The 14,237-nt window shown below is 46.0% G+C and overlaps 1 long non-coding RNA gene across 1 annotated transcript; it reads right to left on the bottom strand.

The window, feature by feature from the left end:
• Nucleotides 1-4,338: 4,338 nt before the first annotated feature.
• Nucleotides 4,339-11,800, bottom strand: LOC128345210 (uncharacterized). The gene is made up of 4 exons (XR_008316313.1): nt 11,743-11,800; nt 7,964-8,110; nt 5,096-5,253; nt 4,339-4,519 (listed from the first exon to the last, which is right to left on the bottom strand). It is a non-coding gene; the product is annotated as an uncharacterized LOC128345210 (long non-coding RNA).
• Nucleotides 11,801-14,237: the final 2,437 nt, after the last annotated feature.

The raw sequence follows: 14,237 nt of genomic DNA, 5'->3' as shown, positions 1-14,237 counted from the left end.
CTAAATGTCACTAATGTCCCCAACTAACTGAGCAAAGAGACACCTTGTTAAAGTAGTGGTTCCCTTTCTTTAGCAGGGGGAGAACAACTGGCCCTATCCACCCCACACAGCATCCCTCCAGTGGTTGTTGCTGGTGTGTATAATATGTTTTGGTTTTTTGGTTGTTTAAGATTGTGAGCCCTTTGGGGACAGGGAGTCATTTTATTTATTTATTTATTTATATCTATGTATACCTCTTTGGGAACTTTTGTTGAAAAGCAGTATATACATATTTGTCGTATTCATTGTATAAATGCTCTCTCCTCTGTCCTGATTTTGGATAAGCTTAATACACCTGTTCAGTGGTTGACATGTGAAGTGATTACATGCATCAAAGATCAAATACCACTGACTAAATTTTCATTTCACTTCAGTAACTTTCTATAGGCCAAATTTAGAAAGTACTTGTCACATAAGTGTTACCACAATGTGGATAACAACACCACAGCACTTAGTACTAAGAATTGTACAAGTGGCATTTCTAGAGACAAGAACTTATGGGGGCCATTCACATGACTGGGCAGATGGGGGTGGGTGGACAGTGGGGAAGGCTGCTCCAACCTCCCCCCCCCCCCAGGTGAGCAAGGAAATGCTGCTTGTCACTATCCCGCAATTCCCCACATGACACACACAGTGCATTGGGGGGATTCCCACAGGAGACATGCGCTCTAGGTGCCCATCTTTGTATTCGCTGGAGCTGAACGCAGCTTCAGCGAACACACGATCTTGAAGCCTGGGTTAAGGGCTCGCTTGAGCCTTTAACCCCATCTAAAAGCCAGGTTTAAAAGCTGGGCTAGGTGGTGCTACTCCCCCCACCCCGGGATCAGGCCCAAGCCCTGTGGTTCTCATGTGTAGCCTAAACTAGGCTGGGCTTCCCTAACCTTGGGGTTGGGGTGCATGTGCAAATATGTGCAAATAGCTTCATTGTGTAGTTCGAGCATTCAAAAGGAATATTACATACTGTAGGAAGTATGTTCAGTTCCATCATTCAGCAGCATGGGGTGATGTTTGTTGGCCTTCCTTCAAGATAGTTACTTTGGGCGAACATCTGACTGATTTTGGGGCCAATCATATGCCTAATAAATAATTCATCTTATTTTCATCTTATTTTCTCCACATAATATATTGGGGCTATTATAACGATTAACAAAAAATAGGGCTAGGAGAGCCTAGCCTGATTTTTGTTAACCGTCAGAACCTTAGCCCACTCTCCCCGCTCACCCGAAGAAACCGGGTCTCACGGATCGTGAGACCCGGCTCATTGTTTTATAGTTGTTAATCTGAAATTTTCATAGTAATCTCTTATATTATGTTCTATCATTGTAAAATTAATGGAATTAGAAATGCATTGAAGTACTGCATTATTTTCCTCATGTTTTTACTGAAACCTAGGAAACCATGAAGCTATTTAGATGTGCAGAAAATAGGGTTACCCCCTGAAAGCAGATAGAACCCTATTTTTACCTCATAGCAAACAGACGGGCACTAAGCAGGTGGCAAGGAGCGATGAGATGTGTCTCCTACCACCCCTGTCCAGTTGTCCCCCTGATCACAGTGGATGGGTAGACAAGCAGGCAATGGGGAGTGTGCACCTGCCCTCCTTGCCACATGTGCCACCACCCCCTTCACTCTTGCTGTGGCAGCCCTCATTGCCCCATCCCACTGTACAACAGCATGGTTTGAGAAGGCAGAAGGGGGAACTTGCCTCGCCCCCTCACCCTCCCCACAGCTGTGGCCTCCGTGCCACCCCCCCATCCCACTGCATAGTGTGTAGATGGTTAAGAACCCCCCTTGCCCCCCCACTGCCGCCATAGCCAAGTGGCGACTCTGCCTCCCCATCAATCTGCCACTGCAACTCCCTGGCAGCCTCCCAAATAACAGGGAAGTCAATCTGCAACCCATTTTGGTCCTCTGCGCATGCACAGAGGCCACTCATGTTACCAGGTGAGTGGGTGTAGGAGCTGCTCTGCCCGCCGCTGAGCCCCCTGCGGCCACCGCAAGCCCCCCACCGCCGCTGCCATTGCCACCATGAGGCCGAAACACTTTGCAAGTATCCCAGTCACCATGTGCGCACCACTCCCCCCCACTGGGGCAGTGGCGGGCAGAGCGGGAGTGGCTGCTGGGCTGACCATCTGCCTTCGTGACCCTTGCATGGACAGTCTGTCAGTCCAGCAGTCACTCCTGTTCCACCACCCCCTGCCACCACAGGAGCCGGCTCCAGGCCCCCCCGCCCACCATCCCTCTTGGTGTGCAGGACTCATGTCACACCAGAGCAGGCACACGCACTCTACACATGCAAGCACATACATATGGGGATTGCCCTGGCATTGGGCACAGGGCTGAGAGGGGACCAGAGAGTGAACAAGTCGGTGGGGAGGGGTGAATGAGCGGATGGGCAAGTGAGTGAGCAGGCAAGTGAGCAAGCAGTTCTTCCACACTCGCACACTCTTTGCTAGCAGTGCACTGGCCCTGCTACCTCTGGGAGGGGAGCACCGGTGGGTCCTCGCTAATCGAAGCTGTTCTCCCCATGGCAGCTGCTCTCTCCTTTGATGCTGCCGCCCTGCTGCAGGCTTCTTCTTACCATATAGTAGACAAGCATGCACTCCCTCCCCACCCCCACCCCCGGCACCAGGACAGGAAGGGGAGAGCAGCAGCCCTATCACCTGTGCAGTTTAGGAACCAGCGGAGCCCAGAGCGGTGTACTGCACACTCAAGTTCCTCCTCACAACAACCCTGTGAAGTAGGTCAGGCTGAGAAAGAAGTGACTGGCCCAGAATCACCCAGCAAGTCTCATGGCTGAATGGGGATTTGAACTCGGGTCTCCCCAGTCCTAGTCCAGCACCCTAACCACTACACCATGCTGCAGGCAAGGGCAGCTGCAGGCAAGGGCAGGGACACTCCTGCTCTTGTCCAGTGACTTGCAGGGGACAGGGAGGAGCACAAAAATCCCCATTCAGCCATGATACTTGCTGGGTGACTCTGGGCCAGTCACTTCACTCTCAGCCTGACCTACTTCACAGGGTTGTTGTGAGGAGGAACTTGAGTATGCAGTACACTGCTCTGGGCTCCTTGGAGGAAGAGTGGGATATCCTATATTATTAATTCTTCTATATGGGCCATGCGCCCTGCGGGGCAGCTGGAAAGCAGTTTAACAATTGGATCAGGGGCACTGTGAAGCAGCAGGGAGCTCAGAGGCTGTCAGTCGAGCAGGCGACAGTCCCTGGCGGTGGCAGGGGGAAGCAAGGACTGCGAGACAGAGATAGAAAGAGCACGAGCACGAGACTTGTGGGGGGCGAGTGAGGGTGGCGAGAGTGAGCAAGGGCATTGTGGGGGGCGGCGAGAGCGAGCAAGAGCATTGTGGGGGTGCAATGCCACAGGCTCAGTGCAAGACCACACAGTTGCTCTGTGCAGGGTCAGCTAGTAAAATGTGAAATGAATAGTATGACATGTGTCTGTGCAACTATTCCCCTTAGGGGATAGGGCTGCTATAGGAAGAAGAATTTGAGCTCCTTGCCTGGCATCTCCAGGTTTGGCTGAGCGGGAATCCTGCCTGAGAGCCTCAGGACAGTACCAAGCTGGATGGACTAATGGTCTGAATCAGTGGAAGGCAGCTTCCTATGTTCATACTTTCCCTTGGGCTCATTTGCAAGGTGCCTGCCACTTTAAGGCAGCTCAGTGCTGTTTGCTGGACAGGCTTTCCCCAAGCAAACTTCTGCTGTGCTCTGCAGCCCACTCTGTTATCCAGGCTCTATGGTATCCTGGGGGAGGGAGCCTCAAGCAGGGTCCCACAGCATTCTGTGGCTCCACACAGGCACTGGGAGGGGGTAGGCAACCTCTCCTGCTTGCTGAACCTGGGTGACCCTCTTTTGACAGAGCCCTGTTTGAGAGTTTGCCGAGGTTCCACATGGTAGTGCTAACCCCGCCTACAGACCTCAAGCCCTGTTTTTGCTGGTCATGAGAATAGCTTCCATGTCTCAAGTCAAGTTGCTGAAACTGGAATATTCTTGTTCCATTTTATAATATGCATATTTAACATCTTTTGGATTTCTGAATAATTTGGTTTTATAATCCTAAGTAAAATAAAGATTTCTAGTTTGTTCATATCTTTGGGACAACTACATTAGACAAAAAATGTAAAATGAAATGTCCTCCATGGGAAAGACCAATATTGACCACCATTTAGAACTTTTCTTAAATGCAAGATACGTTGAGCATCTGCACAAGTGCCCATGCTATTGACTGGACTGAATTTCAAGATATCCTTTTGCAGCAGAAGCAGTTTGTGTTCATTTTTTATTGTTAGCTACTTTGACTCTCTGAGGAAAGTGACATTTTCTAAATAAGTAAAATATCAGCCAGCATCACAGTTGAAGTATAATTATAGACATATCATGTACGTAATTCCCACCTTCTTCACCCTTGTCTGCTGTGAGGTTTTTGAAAGAAAAATATGTGACCTTGTCAGACTGGAAATCTGCATCTGAAAAGGAGAACAAAATGTTTTCAGTGAAATACTTTTCAGAGGGTCCTTTGCAAATAATTGCCATTAAATAATTGCCATCTTATGTTGCCTCTTGCACATACTCTTTGTTTTCGTTAGCATCCAGCCTGCTTAAGATTTATGGAGAATATGAAAGCTTCCTCAATACTTTGTAACATTTTAGATGGTCTTGATAAAGGTAGAATCCTACTTTAGCTTTTATATATTTCTATTCCTAATGGAGCCACCTAATGATGCAGCAGGGAAATGACTTGATTATCAAGCCAGAGGTTGCTGGTTCGAATCCCTGCTGGTATATTTCCCAGACTATGGGAAACACCTATATCGGGCCGCAGCAATATAGGAAGATGCTGAAAGGCATCATCTCATACTGCACGGGAGGAGGCAATGGTAAACCCCTCCTGTATTTTACCAAAGAAAACCACAGGACTCTGTGGTCACCAGGATTTGACACCGACTTGACAGCACACTTTACCTTTATTCCTAAAGGACTAACATAATTACCATTGATTTTGTAAGGATCATAGTTTCTTATAAAAATAAGAATTTTCATACCATGTATTACAACTGAGTGCTGTAATCCACCTCTAGTAACAAAACTCTGATGTTTTATTCTTTTCAAGCCTGTCTGTCCCTCTGCTGTTTGTGTAGTAGCCTCTTTTATGTAGTCATGCTGTGAAAACAGCCTGGTGGTTATCCTGACCCAAAATGTTCTGCATGGATGAAATACGCAAATCTGTATTCCCAGAGAGATAATATTGGCTGACGTCCTCACTAATGATGCAGAAATGCTGCATATAAAGCTTCTCCATGGCATTTTTCACACAGGACATTCATTCATTCATTCATTCCTTCATTCAACACATTTGAATATGTCCCACTACCAAATTTCAGCAATAAAACAAACCAATAAATTTAACAATTAAAGCATATCAAATTAAAACATATTAAATATCAAAATGCCCATAAAAACTTCCAAATAGTTAAAAAGCTGGCTGAAGAGATGTGTCTTTAGTTGTTTCCTAAAGGTCAGCAGGAAGTGCATTCCGCAGCACTTTTTATTTTGCTCAGAAACCTATTGGTGGCCAGTGTAGTTCTTTTAAAACCAAAGTGATATGGTCTCTTTGGGACATCACGGAGACCATTCTGGCAGTAGCATTCTGTGCCAATTTTTCTAGACTACATACAAAGCCAGCTCCACATAGAGTGCATTGCAGTAGTCAGGCCTGGAGGTTACCATTATCTGCACCACTGTCTTAAACTCACTCCCTTTCAGGAAAGGGCACAGTTGGCTAATCAGCCAAAGCTGATAGAAAGCACTCCTGGCCACTGCCCCCCGCCCGAGGTATCAAGGGCTAAAGTTTAGGTCCAGAGTACATAAGAGAGCACCTTCTCTGTTGTGAACCCTGTTGCCTATTAAGATCATCTGGAGAGGTCTGGTTATTTATTTATTATTTATTTATTAAAACATTTTTATACCGCCCAAAACTTACGTCTCTGGGAGGTTTACAACAGAAGCTTGCTCCAACTCCAACCATAACCAAGTTATAGTCGCTGCCAAATTGTTGAATGGCAACCTGGGACTGGGTCTTCTCTGTGGTTGCCCCAGGGCTTTGGAATGCACTCCCTGCTGAAATAAGAGCATCTCTTTCTGTTTGTTTTTAGGAGGACCCTGAAGATGTAGCTATTTTCCTAGACTTTCAACTGATACCAAATTTTTAAATTTTAATGTGTTTTTATCTATTATGATTTTTATCTTTTTATGATTTCCATATTAGGCGGTATATATATTCAGTAAATAAATAAATAATAAAGGGATTTTAAAGCCCTTTGCTTGCATCTCCTCCAGAATGGAGGATACTGTATGTGTTCACATATTGAGCAGATTTACCCCATTGTCCCTGTGAGCTATCAAGGAGCACGACACACACAATTCAGGTTTTTCCCTGCACGTTAAGAGTGTAGCCCAATTTTTTTTTAAAGCGCTTTTTGAGTCATTTTTTTGGGACAACTTCAAGTTCGCAGTAAAGCCTCACAGAAAAATCACAGGAAAGCCTGCTGTGTGAAGAACTCCCATGGCATTTACTAATCTAGAATCCTAGTGCATGGGTTTGTCGAGTAGGGGGATCTTCATTGATCTTGCCTTTGCCCAGAAGTGCTGTTTAAATTAACACCAATATGTCCCTAAGGGCTGCACAGTGGATCAATCCTGCAATTGATGCATCCAACACTGTAGATCAGTTATTCAGAGCACACTTCGGCTCCTCTCACAGTTGCATCAGCATGCCTCAGAAGACCATCAACGAATTAATTTTAGCACCAAATTAATCCGATCTGTTCGCTGTAGCCCACTGTGGGAAGTGTTAACTGTCCTGGGCTCTTTGTAAGAAGGGTGGCATACAGGTATTGTGATAAATTAAGATAAGCCTTTTAGGCCTTTAGCATCCTTTGCCCACTCAGTAACATTTGGTATGGCAGTTAAGGAAAGACAGGCTCAGGTCCAACATAAGTAGCATTTTTGAAACCGTGGCTCACATTTTCTGCACAGCCGTGCTGATGTGGGGGAGAGGCATCTGCGCTGCTGCGAGACCCTCCAAAGAAAGTTAGTGCTGTTTTGGAGGCAGGCTGCTCTGTGGCTGCTAAGCATCGCATGGCTGCACTTGTGACACTACACCCACTATTCCAAATGGGAGTAGTGTTGCAGCTGTGATGCACAATGCTCAGAAGGTAGGGAGCAGCCCACTTCTGCTGCAGCTCTGATGTGCTTTGGAGAGCCTTGTAGCAGTGAGAGTGCTTCTCTTGCCTGTCGTGTTTAAGAATGGCCACGGCTTTCCCTTAACAAAAGCAGCCATGGGGGTTAGCCTTTTGCCCTCGTTAGATTTTTCCACCCCAAACCATGCCCCCCCCAGCTGCTATTTGCTCCCCAAACTATTTGTAGCAAATAGGAGCCTTGGGAGCAAATAGCAGCTGTGGTGCTGGTGATGGTGAAATTTTCAAAGGGGAAATAACATGAGGGTGGAGGGTTAACCCCCATGCCACAGCCCCAATCTGGATTGCACTTTCTTGCTTCAAAGTCTGGTGTCCACTAATTTTTCATTGTGCCTGAAAGTTATTCTGGGATTTGAAATGGTTGGATTATTGTAGTGTTGTAAACACAGCTGAAGCAGATAGCTTCAGGCATCTTCTGTGAAAAAGCGAGAGGAATGCCTCAGAACAGATGATATTTTCCTGTCAGAAAAGCCAGGCTCAGTGACCCGTAGTAATATTGTGGTACAGTATTAGAACTGTGTTTGGAGTTTTCATTTCAAAAGAACTCGAGCTAGTTCCCTGCTGCTATAGGATATAATATGACACAGGGTTAAAGAATGGAATCTGAGTACGACTCCAGACTGAATGCCTAGAGCCATTTTCTTCATTACTCACAACATTTGTTTCCATTTTTTCCTTCAGGTTTCTCTGTCTGCTGTTTTTGCAAGATAGGGCAGCAGATTTAGAATTTCACCCAAAATGTTTTGTTCATTCATAAAATGGTCATATATCCAGTGAAGCGAGTCTCCTGAATATAACTGCCTGTTGGGGAAGCAGAGGTTAATGAAGCAATTGTAATTTTAGAGATCATAAGTGCCAATTGTGGCATATCAAATAATGGGAAATAAAATTAATTTTAAAGAGTGAAAGGTGTAGACTAATACAATATATTAGAGCAGGCAGATTTCCAGTCTGTCAGTTGGCATAGGGATTAGGGATGTACAAACCGGCTCGATGTCAAAAGGGTTCGATGTTGAACCAGTGTGGTTCGGCAGTCTGGAGTCAAACTGAACCACCCCCTGTTCAGTCCAGCCCTGGACCAACTCCCTCTCTCGACTGTTTGGGTTTTTTTTTCACAAATATATATTTGTTTACATTAGAATTTTTTTTAACCTTCTACCCTTCAGGGAAGATCTTCGAGGTGGCGGTGGCAGTGGGGTATCCATGGAGGTCCCCCCTCTCCCCACCAGCCTCCATTTGGCCGATTCTTTGGCCTGTTCGGGCCTCTGTAGTTTGGCGTGGTGGCCATTTTGGATGCCGCTGTGCATGCGCAAATGGCCTCTGCTCTCTCACACAGACCTTCTGGTTCACAAACCAACCTGAGCATAGTGCATTTATTTTAAAAAATGTTGTTTGTTTATTGAAATGGTTATAGTTCCACTTTCACCAGGGACTTTTACACACATGGCTTTAGTTCACATCTCCTCCAGAATGGAGGGTGAGAATCCACATATCAGCTGGATTTACCCCAAAGTCACAGCGGGCTATCAGGGATCAGTTCACACATGATTCTGCATTTCCCCGAATTATGCTGCGCATTCTAGCTTAGCCCAAATTATGGCTGGGGTAACAGAATCCTCTATTTGCGATGGCTTTCTTTTTTAAAAGCAAGATTTCTGGTACGCCCCAATGCTTGTCCCACAATGTGTGGAGGAGCCATTGCCAATAATTTTGCTTTTTTCAAACCTTGCACTTTCGTGGGTTTTTTTAATTTAAAAAACTTCAAGTGGCACCGATCAGCTTCAGAAAGAGCCTGCAGCTCAGAACGGGCTTTCGCTGGGGATCAGAAGAGGAGGTGTGAAGCCTTGCCCTCAAACACAGCCATTGCTCCCTCCCCACTTTGTTTTTTTCACCTCCTGCCAAGGCGGGTCTGATCAGTTCAGTGAGACTGTCCTAATGTATCCTGACACCCACCCTATGCCGTACCTGCAGAAGGGAGGGGGCTGGCAGCAGGAGTGACTATCTCCAACCAATAAAAGCTGCTTCTCTCTCTCTTTCCCTGTGCCCCCCCCCCCCGCTTTGCTGAATTATTGAGCAGGTCACTCCCTGCCAGGTTGATTTCCAAAAATATTTGAAGGCAACAGGAGAGTCTCACAGTTTGCAAGGAACTGGAGACTTGGGTGAACTAGCGGAACACCAAGTGTCAGGAGAAAGCGCTGCTTGGCAGCTACTTGCTGATCTTCCATAAGGCTAAATGAAGGGGAGTTTGACAGTTGTGTTCGGTATGGCATTCTCTTTGAGTGATTTGCAATTGCAAGCGCTGGGGGCAGTGGGAGGGGTTGTGACAAATTGGTGAAATTCTGTGGAGGAAGTCCAGAAGGGGAGAGGGAGGGAGATATTCCTGAGTGAACGGAAATGCATAATGTAAGCTTCTTCTGCTGTTCCAAGCCTTCATGCTTTCCATCCCTCTAACTAAGACCAATGGGTCGGTCTCAAAGGTTTTCTTGGGAAGTAACATAGAGGGTCTTCCTTTCAACATGCACAAGATCCTTGCTAGTGCTACTCCAGTCATTTGGTTACTTTTAATTTAAATACGAGTCTCTGGCTTTGTCTTATTGAAGCTTGGTTACCATAGGAACATAGATGCTGCAGATCAGGCAGATAGGCAGGCTTTACATATGCAGATGTTGTTGGAGGATGCCTGGAAACTTAACAATGGAGGACAGGTTCTATGTAACCTGAACCCTTTGTGTCTGAGCTGATTCCAAGAGGCTGCATTTTTCTTCATCACAGAAAGAAAGCAAATGATTTCTACTTTAAACTTCCATGGCGTCTTAAATGGTCTGGGGTGGGGATGGGGACATGAGGTGATGAAGGCAGTCACAAAGGCACATTCACTGTCAGCAAAGATTTGGGTCAGATTTGGCAGGTTCGGGTTAAGCATTCTTTTGTTTTGACTAGTCAGTCTTGCGAATGCCAACTGTCAAACTAAATAATAATAATAATGAAGGGAGGAATCTCTTATCTCCTCCTGGGATGTGATTGGTTGGAGAAAAAACCTGGAGCAAGTTGTGGGAACACGGACAGGAAAAAGATCCATGGGGAATTCAGAGAGCAGCCAACTCTATGTGAACGGCTCAGGTAATCACCTGAATTAAAACAGCTGCAAATCTGCTGCGAAGCAGATTTGCTCTTTGGATACCCAACAGCACGAAACCATGTCTGGATAACTCCCAGGTGTGAAATACTCTATGGCTATAGATCAGGGATTCTCAAACTTGGGTCCTCAGGTGTTATTGGACTTCAACTCCCATAATCCCCAGCCTCAGTGGCCTTTGGTTGGGGATTATGGGAGTTGAAGTCCAATAACACCTGAGGACCCAAGTTTGAGAATCACTGATATAGATGATTCTTTCTGGCAGCTTTACTGCAGTGGGAAAAACTTAGTTAAAAATGAATGGATTGGCCAATCTGCTTCAAATCAAATTCACAAAGCCTTCCCACCCTGCTCCATATCTGTGCCCGATATCAAAGCCTTATGCCAAACCATCCTGTAAATATACAAGGCGGGGGGGATATAACAGACACAACCCCATAATCCCCAATATGCAGGGGCGTAGCAAGGTTGCAGTGGGCCCAGAGACAAGATTTTAAAATGCCCCCCCCCCCAAAGTCCAGGGCCTCCGCACACCCCAGGCCCCCAAGGATTTAAGTCTGATATTCCAAAATAAGTATGCTGCCTGCAAATACATTTCACTGAATACACACACACACGTCACAATATATAGTGATATACATTGAGTACTATACATTTGTATTACTTTTAATGCCTAGAACACACTAGAAAGATGAATTATTAAAATGGGCCCCTCGCTGCAGATTAGCAAAGGAGACTTTCAACCATGCAGGGTGAACCTATGTTTGTTTTCTCAGAATTGTGAACAAATTCAGTCAAGTTTGATTGCAGGAGGTTTTTCACAGGAGGCTTTTAAAGCCCTTTAAGACACATCTCCTCTGGAATGGAGGTGCTGCATTCACATGTTGGCCAGATTTACCCTGAAGTCCCTGCAAGTTATTGGGGAGCAGTTCACACACAAGAAAAATAAAATAAAAGCACCACACATGCTTCACAGTTCTCACTCAGACCTTCTGGGTTGCAAAACAACTTGAACATAAGTGCATTTATAAATGAATGAATGAATAAATAAAATTAATAAAATACTGTTCCAGAAGTTTTTGCAATTTTCTGCCATGAAACAAGCCACTTATAGGACTTTTTAGATAGTTTTTTTTAAGTCAGCAAATTTTCCAAGCTGTTTCAAAATAAATATTCAGAGACTTCTCGGTCCCTCCCCCACCCCCCATATCCAAGCCCTATGGCAAGCAGATCCCTATATATGGGGGGGGGGGGGTGGGGCGGGAAAGGTAACCACAAAAAGGAGTTCACACTCTACCTGGCAAATGCTGGTCTGGGTTAAGCAGGGCAGCAAGGGGTCTTCTGCTGCAGAGAACACTCTGGCTGCCTCCTCCTTCCTGGCTGGCTTGGGCCCTACTCGAGTTCAGGCTTCACTGCGGCCTACAGGGAGGCCTCCCTGGAAGCCCCGCCCACCCGCCGATCAGCTGAGAGGCGGGAGAAAAGGAGCTCTTTGCAGCTTGCCTGCTGCTTCGATTGCGGCCAGCAGAACAAGCAGGAGAGACGGCGAAGAGGGCAAGTGGCTGAGAGGCTATGGGGCTGGGCAGGGGGCAATGGGGAGTCACATGAGGTGCCTCTGGGGTGCCCCTCCAGGCAGTGGGGCCCCCAGACAACTGTCTCCCCTTGCCCTATCATTGTTACGCGCCTGCCAATATGCACCTTCAGGGCTTCAGGGTGGCTGGCTCTGAGTGAGGGCAGGCAGGCACACAGCACACAGGTGGCAATAGCAATAGCAGCATGGCAGCACAAGGCATGAGAGGATCCTCCTTTAGGCTCTCACAGCAGCAGTCTGCCAGTGCCAGAAGAAGAGGCATTGAAGCACAGAGCTCACATTGGATGGAAGAGTGGTGCTGGCAGGCTCTGGTAAGTGCCACTGCTGGGGAAGCAGTAAGTTTCCTCCAGGAGAGCTGAGTGTGGGGTGGCCGGCAGCAGCCTGCTTCTGCTACTTCCCTGCCTGCCTGCCCGCCCCATGTGGAGACACTTTTGATTGGTAGGCAGGGAGGAAGGAAGGCTGCTGGAGGCAGTGTGCACCACGCAGCTCCCCCCCCCCCACTGAACTGCTGATGATTGGGTTGGAAGAGGAGGGCTTCCTGTGTAGCAGGAGCCCTTTAATTGGCCAGGAGGCAGCCTGGAGATGGTGCAGGGAGGGAGGGCTTTGGGAAATCATGATTCTGAGATGCGTGTTCATGACCCAGGAAACGTGATGGGAATTCATGACTCAGGTAAATCAGGACAGTTGGCAGATATGTTTGTATAACATATTTCTGGTGATTTAGACACTTCACCTTTTTTGAGATTTCACTCCGACTGTGGTAATCAAAGCACAAAATGTCAGAGAACTCATTGGAAATTATGCTCATGACCCATAATAGAGATCTAGGTCATGCTTTCACTATAAACTTAGAAAGGTTTATATGTATATGTTTGTATGCATGCAGTATAGATAAAGATGTATCCTGTTGCACAAAATGGCCTTCAATGCAGATAATAACATTTTTTAAAGTACAATTGAAAACAGGAAACTGGGGGGACGACCCATTAAGCATCGAAACCTAAACCAGCAGAAGGAAGAAAAGCCTGCAGCCCAAGCTAGATTTTCCTGAGTCAGGGCAAAGTATCCCCTTCTCTTCCACATGCTTGGGCCTTGTTTGGTAGGGTGCTCAGAATTTATTAGAGATCAACTTCTTTCTCATAGAACTACAGTGCCTAGAAGAAAGGAAATACTGTAGCTACTAAACCAGTTTTAAGTTTATTTGGCAAATATGCAAACAGGTATTAACTCCTCCCCTCCCATCCTCGCTCCAGCTAGGAATAGAGCAGAAATCTGCCCCAAACAGAAAATGGGCTAGAGCCCGCTTTTCAGTGGGGTGGATTTGGTATCTCCAGAGCTTTTTAGAGTGGTTCTGATTATCCCCATTCCCAGCAAATTATAAATCCACTAGAAACTGCTCTATGTTGAAATCGTTATTTGGTAGACTTAGAGGGAAGTGGGGGGGAGACATTGTTCAGGTAGCAGATATATCTGCATTTGAAAGACTTGTAACAACACACAATATACTCTTGTGCACTGTAGATAAAACAAGGATTTCAAACACTGGTAGATGTATGCAGTGAATTTCCGTGGTCTATCTATCAACATTTTGCATGTAATGACTCCAGTCCTAATAGATACAGTTCACAGCATAACACAAAGTAGTCTCTCACTCTGAGCTATTTTTTTCCTTTAAGAAACAGCTAGTTCCCCCGCCTCCACTTAAAAATGTTGTATATTACAAAATGGGTGAAAATATTTTTTCACAATCCCTCCACACTTTCATTCCACCTTCAAATACTTCACAAAGAGCTTTTCAATTTGTTGAAACTCACAAGGCATTCAGGTTTAAAAGAAAAATAAGCTTGGAAGTATCTTTGAAAGAAAAAGAAGGGGGCAAAGTAGGTTAAATCACCATCATTTACCATAACATCCTAATACTCTGGAAGGAAAGAAAAAAAAAGATAAACAGGCCATTTGGATGTCTGTTATTTAAGATGACACTTCTCAAAGGAGGTTACAACCATTTTACAACCAAGGTTACAAGCATTTAATTGAAGTACAAGTAAATGAGGCTGTTCTCACGCACTGCCAAGCCTGGTCTTGGATGCATGCAGGAAGCAATGGGAGGTGAGCGGCTGCTGGCAGCACTGTGGTGGCAAACCGCCTGCGGAGCCCGCCTCTAAAATGGAGTTAAGGGAGCAAGTGCTCCCTTCGCCCGTTTG

The sequence above is a fragment of the Hemicordylus capensis genome, chromosome 2 (genome assembly GCF_027244095.1).
Source record: "Hemicordylus capensis ecotype Gifberg chromosome 2, rHemCap1.1.pri, whole genome shotgun sequence".
In the NCBI taxonomy this organism is placed as follows: domain Eukaryota; kingdom Metazoa; phylum Chordata; class Lepidosauria; order Squamata; family Cordylidae; genus Hemicordylus; species Hemicordylus capensis.
This window is presented reverse-complemented; position numbering and strand designations above follow the sequence as displayed.